Source organism: Elephantulus edwardii, unplaced genomic scaffold, assembly GCF_000299155.1.
Source record: "Elephantulus edwardii isolate Elephantulus edwardi_28Jun2011 unplaced genomic scaffold, EleEdw1.0 scaffold00069, whole genome shotgun sequence".
NCBI lineage: Eukaryota > Metazoa > Chordata > Mammalia > Macroscelidea > Macroscelididae > Elephantulus > Elephantulus edwardii.
Genome location: NW_006399819.1, coordinates 14,704,105 through 14,710,104, shown reverse-complemented (window position 1 = coordinate 14,710,104; position 6,000 = coordinate 14,704,105). Strand labels below are relative to the sequence as shown.

Here is a 6,000-nt window from a genome sequence, read left to right as displayed (position 1 = left end):
TCAATGAAACACAGATAGACATTCCTCTGGTATTCCCTGCTTTCAGCCAAGATCCATCTAACATCAGCTACAATATCCCTAGTACCATGACCCCCTCTAAACCCAGCCTGGACTTCTGGTAGTTCTCTGCTGATGTGCTGTTCCAGTCGTTTTTTGGATAATCTTCAGTAAAATCTTGCTTGCATGTGAAATCAATGAGATTGTTCTGTAGTCGAATAGCAACCTTTATTATTCTGGCAAGGGTACACACACACACACACACACGTATGTCTCAGGAACATGCCTGCAGGGGTAATCTCATATCTGTCCAGAGATGTTGACTGGTAGATCAGACATTCCCAGACCTTCACACAAAACAAAGACATCTTCTGGGATATTCTATGATATCTATTGGAAAACAAGAAGGTATCACATTCATAGAATTCTGAGGCCTTTGGTCACTCCCTATTCATTAGCATACTGCTGTCTGGGGTTGTTTACTGTAGAATAGATGGTCAAGCCAAGATGAGTGGTCCTGCTGTTTTTACTATGCATTGCTAATCCTGCTTTGCAGGTTAGCCAGGCCCTGACACTAATTCTTATTCTTGTTTATGCATTCTGTTTCATTCTTGACAACTTCCAGTTTTCTTGGACTCATACTTTGTAAATTCCTTGTTACATTTATTAATAGGTGTTTGCAGCTCCTTTTGCCTCCTTTTGAATCTCACCACTTCAGCAAATGAAGACCCTTCATTGAGTGAAGTGTTTACTCCATCTGCATCACAGTGGTGGACTCTACATTGAGAAGAAAGCTCTTCACCAGTTAAATTTTGAGTGCCTTCCAACCTGAGGGGCTCATCTTCTGGCAGTGTGCCTCACAATGTGCTACTGTTCTAAGGTTTTTGAAGGCCTATTACTTAGAACTGAGTGGCCAGTCCTGTGTTTTAGTCTTTCTTTACCTATCATGGGTAACCTGAAATTTCTCTATGTGTAACCCTGCTGATATTTGAAATGCCAGTGGCATAGCTTTTAGCATCACAGCAATACATAAGCCATCACAGTATGGTGAACTGATAAATAAATTACTGAGGTATCATATAATCAATAACCAAGAGTACTAAAGGAAGAAGTCCAAGCTAAACTGAATGCATTGGCAACAACTAAGTCCTCAGGAATTGATGGAATACTAATTTAAGTGTTTTAGGAAACAAATGTAATGCTGGAAAACCATATTTACCATTCTGTTGGCCAGGTAGCCAACTGACTGGAAAAGATCTATGTTTTTTCCCATCTCCGAGAAAGTGATACAACAGAATATGGAAATTATCAGACAGTATCATTAATATTGCATGCAAGTAAAAGTTTGCTAAAGATTCTTTTTAAATGGCTGGTACAGTAAATCAACAGGGAGTTACCAGAAATTCAAGCTGGATTCAGAAGAGACTCTGCACAGGAGAATTATTGCTAATGTCAGATGTTTCTTGGCTGAGAGCAGAAATACCCGAAAGATGTTTTTTTGTGTTTTATTGATTATGCAAAGATTTTTGATCATGTAGATCATAACAAGTTGTGACTAACATTGAGAATAGACATCACAGAACATTTAACTATGTTCGTGTAAAACCTTTACATAGCCCAAAAAGCAGTTGTTTGAACAAAATAAGGGAACACTGCATGGTTTAAAATCAAGGAAAGGTATAGCCTTTCTTCATATCTGTTCAGTATGTATGCTGATTAAATTATTCAAGGAGGTAGACTCTATGAAGAATGTGGCAACAGAATTGGAGGTAGATTCAACCTATGTTCTGCAGATGACACAACCTTTCTTACAGAAAATGAGAAGAACTTGAAGCACTTAATGGAGAAATCAAAGACTGTAGCCTTCACTATGGGTTACATTTCAACATCAAGAAAACAAAAATCTTACCACTAGACTAATAGGTAACATGAGGATAGATGGAGAAAAGATTTAAGTTGTCCAGGATTTCATTTTGTGTGTGTGTACTATCAAATTGTATCTGACTGGTACAGGAGGAGATTGCCCTTCCTTCTCCGCAGAGCATCTAGTGGATTTGAACTGCAAAATTTCATTTTACTTTTATCCACTATCAACACCTGTGGTAACAACAGTGAGGAAATCAAGATGTGTTGCATTCGTGTTAAAGAGCAAGGTTGTCAGTTTAAAGACTAAGGTACAGCTGATCCTAGCCTTGGTGTTTTCATTTACTTTTTATGCATCTAATTGGGTAAAGAATGAGGAAGACCAAAGAAGAATCAGTGCTTTTGAGTTATAGTGTTGGAGAAGAGTATTAAATATATCCTTGATTATCAAAAGAACTGCTCAGGTTTCTATTCTGTCAGGAACCTCACTCAAAGGTGCTGAAGAGCAACAATGTCACTCTGGAGTCTAAGGTGCACCTGATCTAGGCCATGATATTCACCGTTACTTGCTATGCATCTGAGGGCTGTACAATAGTTCAAGATCATAGAAGGATCAATGCCCTTTGAGTTGTGGTGCTGGAAAAGAGGATTGAACATACCATGGACTTCCAGCAGAACAGATCTGTCCTTATGAGGGTGAAACCATGCTGCTCCCTGGAGGCAAGGGTTTTGAAGCTCTTTCTCACATACTTTGGGTGCACGTGGCCAGGAGGGACCAGTCCTTGGAGAGGGACATCCTGCTTGGAGGGTTGGAGGGACTTGGGATGAGAAGGATTGACTCAGTGACTAGAGAAATGGGCTTAGATGTGTTGGAGATGATGAAATTGGCTCAGGATAGGGCAGGGTTCAGAGCTAATATACATAAGGTCACTGGGAGTTACAGGCAACTTGATTGCACATAGCAACAACAACAACCAAAAGAACAAACAAATCTCTTGTAGGAAGTATAACCAGAGTGCCTGTTAACAGTAAAGAAAGTGAAAACTTATTCTCACTTTGTAGTGTTAAGAGTTTATTGTTCAAAATTACTTTTCCTAGCCATTGAATTTGAATTTGCCATGTGGATGGGCAGGAATATGTGACTATGGTATGTCAGCCTCTCCACAAGGGAGATTGGCTAGTTTCACCACTAAATTGAGCAGATTTGATGGCAAATTCAGAGTCTCATAACCAGCAAAGAAGCAGGCGTGCAGTGTATACCCTTCAGGGCTGGTGATTCTCGCACCAGCTAGACTGAGAGCAGCAGAGGCCAAATCAGAGGACTGACATGAGATGGAGCTGACCTTGGGACTGCTTCCTCTCCCAGACATAAGCAGAGCTGAGAGCCATAATTGGCAAGACTGAGAACTTTGTAACACTGGCCTAAAGCCACAGGACTCAAGGCTGAGGTGCCTGTGAGCATATTTCGGAAGCTGTCCTGATTGTATTTTGCTAGTAACCTAAATTATAGCCATTTTCTTTTCCCCCCCAAACTTCTTTTTGTTCATAGTTGCACATTTTCTTCCCTCTCTCTCCCCCAGCCCACCCCACAAGTTCCCCTTGTTCCACACTGTTGTCATACATATAATACCTAATCATATATTCCTTTAAGACAGTTTGTCCCCTCATCTGTTCTATTTGTCCCTTCATCTGTTCTGTTGCATTATCTACCTACTCTTTTTTTTACTGATTTTTTGCATAGATTGTATGTGGATGTTTTTATTGAAAGATCTGTTGGAATTTCTGTGGATAATACATACCTCTCCATTTTTTCCCTCAGTATGTCTTAAAATTTGTTATTATAGTCAACAGATTTATCATCATACCCCCATACATTGAAACTTAGTCTTTCACGAAAAAAAGGATGAAAATGAGGCTTAGAAAGATCCAATAATAGAAGAAAGCTCTACTGGATGACAGAATCTAGATTGAAAAGGAAGTAATCAAAAGTCAAGCACCAGGCTTTCGTGAGATTTACTAGATATTATGCTGCAAAGAAATAAATGTTAAATCCATTGCTGTCCATCTACCTACTATTTTGACTCCCCCAATATGGTTCTGTATGGTGTGTGAGCTATCACATTGGATTTTGAGCTAAGAGTGGTGTTGAGATGAGTAGAAAGAGGTGCCGGAATGTGGAAGACCTGTCTGACCTTGTGGAAATAGGTTTTGTGTTGTTGATGTTACTGATGGGAACAGTTCCCCTTTGTGGAGCTGGTAAAGGTCAGATATGTGCCTCCCCACATGACCTTTGCTTTTGTGCACACTTACTTTGGACATATTTTCAAGAGGAACCAGTTCCAAGAGAGAGGCATAGTGCTAGAAAAGGTAAAATGTTGAAGAAAGAGATGGATTGACATGGTGATTACTGCAGTGTCTGGGAAGGGTAAAGGATCTGTGAAGGAGAGGAAGACCCTCAACCAAGTGGATTGACACTGCAATAAGCTCTTGTGTGTCAGGAAGTGTGAGGATGGCTCAGAGTAGAACAGCATTGTGATCTTTTGTTCATATGCTTGTTATGAGTCATACTTATCTCAATGGCACCTAACAACAATGATAACTTCTTTAGAGACTTTCCTTAGCCAACTCTCCCAGCACCCTAATGCTAATTTGTAGAATGAAATTATCTGAATTTAAAGGAAGAGTGAAATTTAAATTATGCTATTGAATTCGTTCTGTGTAAGTTTTATGGTTTTAGTTACTGAATTTGTCTCCCCTCTCTAGCTCAGAGGCATATTACTATTTCAGTGTTAGTTCTTGTTCTTGTGCCGTCGAGTTGCCTGCGACCCTATGTACAGCAGCTCTGAAGCCTGCCCTGTCCTGAGCCAGTCTCAATAATTCCAGCACACTAACTTCCATTGCCTCATTTACTGTGTGTCAATCCACCCCATCTGGGGTCTTTCTCTTCTGTTCTGTCCCTCTTCCCTTCCAAGCATGATGGCCTTCTCCAAGGACCTGTCTCTCCTGCCCATATGCCCAAAGTATGTGAGATGTTGCTTCAAAATCCTAGCCTCCAAGGAGAAACTTGGTTTCACCCGTCCAAGACAGACCGATTTGTTTTCATGGCAGTCCATGATATGTTCACTCCTCTTCTCCAGCATCATACTCAAAGGCATCTATTCTTCTGCCTTCTTTAGTCATTGTACAGCTCTCTGATGCATAGCAAGTAATTGCAAAGACCTTGGCCAGCATTAGGTGCACCTTAGTCTCTAGACTGACATCGTTGCTTTTCAGTACTCTGGAGATGTCCCTGACAGCAGATTTTCCCAAAACAATTCATCTTTTGATTTCCTGACTGCTGGTGCCAAGAGCATTAACTGTGGATCCCAGTAAATCGTAACCGTTAACAACCTCACTCTCTTCTCCATCTATCATGGTACTTCCAGTTGGCCCAGTGGTGTCTTCTTGATGTTAAGCTTCCATCCATATTGAAGACTACAGTCCTTGACCTTCTGCAGCAAGCGTTTCAGTTCCTTCTCAATCTCAGCAAGCAAGGTTGTGTCATCTGTATAACGTTGGTTGCTGATGAATCTTCCTCCAATCTTGATGCCACATTGCTCTACATAAAACCCAGCTTCCCAAATGATCTGTTCTGTGTATAGACTGAAAACATATGGAGAAAGGATACATTCCTGATGCACTTCTTTTCTGATTTTGAACCATGCAGTGTTTCCTTGCTCTGTTCTGAGAACGGCTTTCTGGTCAAAGTATAGGTTTCACATAAGCACAATCAAGTGTTCTGGGATTCCCATTTTCCTCAAGGTTAGCTGCAAATTGTTGTGATCCACACAGTCAAATGCCTTTACAAAGTCAATGAAACACAGATAGACATCCCTCTGGTACTCTTTGCTTTCTGTCAAGATCCATCTGACATTGGCAGTAATGTCTCTAGTGCCACGACCTTTTCTAAAAAGTAGACACTAATAAACTGCTTACTTAGTCATTGTTGTTGTTTTTTACCACGAGTTGGAACCAACTTTATAGCTGACCCTCTGGCAGGTTTTCAGAGGCAGTTAATAAACACAGGAGAAGATTGCCCATTCTTCTATTACAGACAGCTGGTGGATTCAGACTGTGCCTTCAGGATTGCAGCACAATTTC

At 40.6% G+C, this 6,000-nt stretch overlaps 1 protein-coding gene across 1 annotated transcript in view; it reads left to right on the top strand.

Moving 5' to 3' along the window:
- Positions 1 to 6,000, top strand: part of ACADM (acyl-CoA dehydrogenase, C-4 to C-12 straight chain) — a 43,422-nt gene that overhangs the window by 11,469 nt on the left and 25,953 nt on the right. The window lies entirely within an intron of this gene.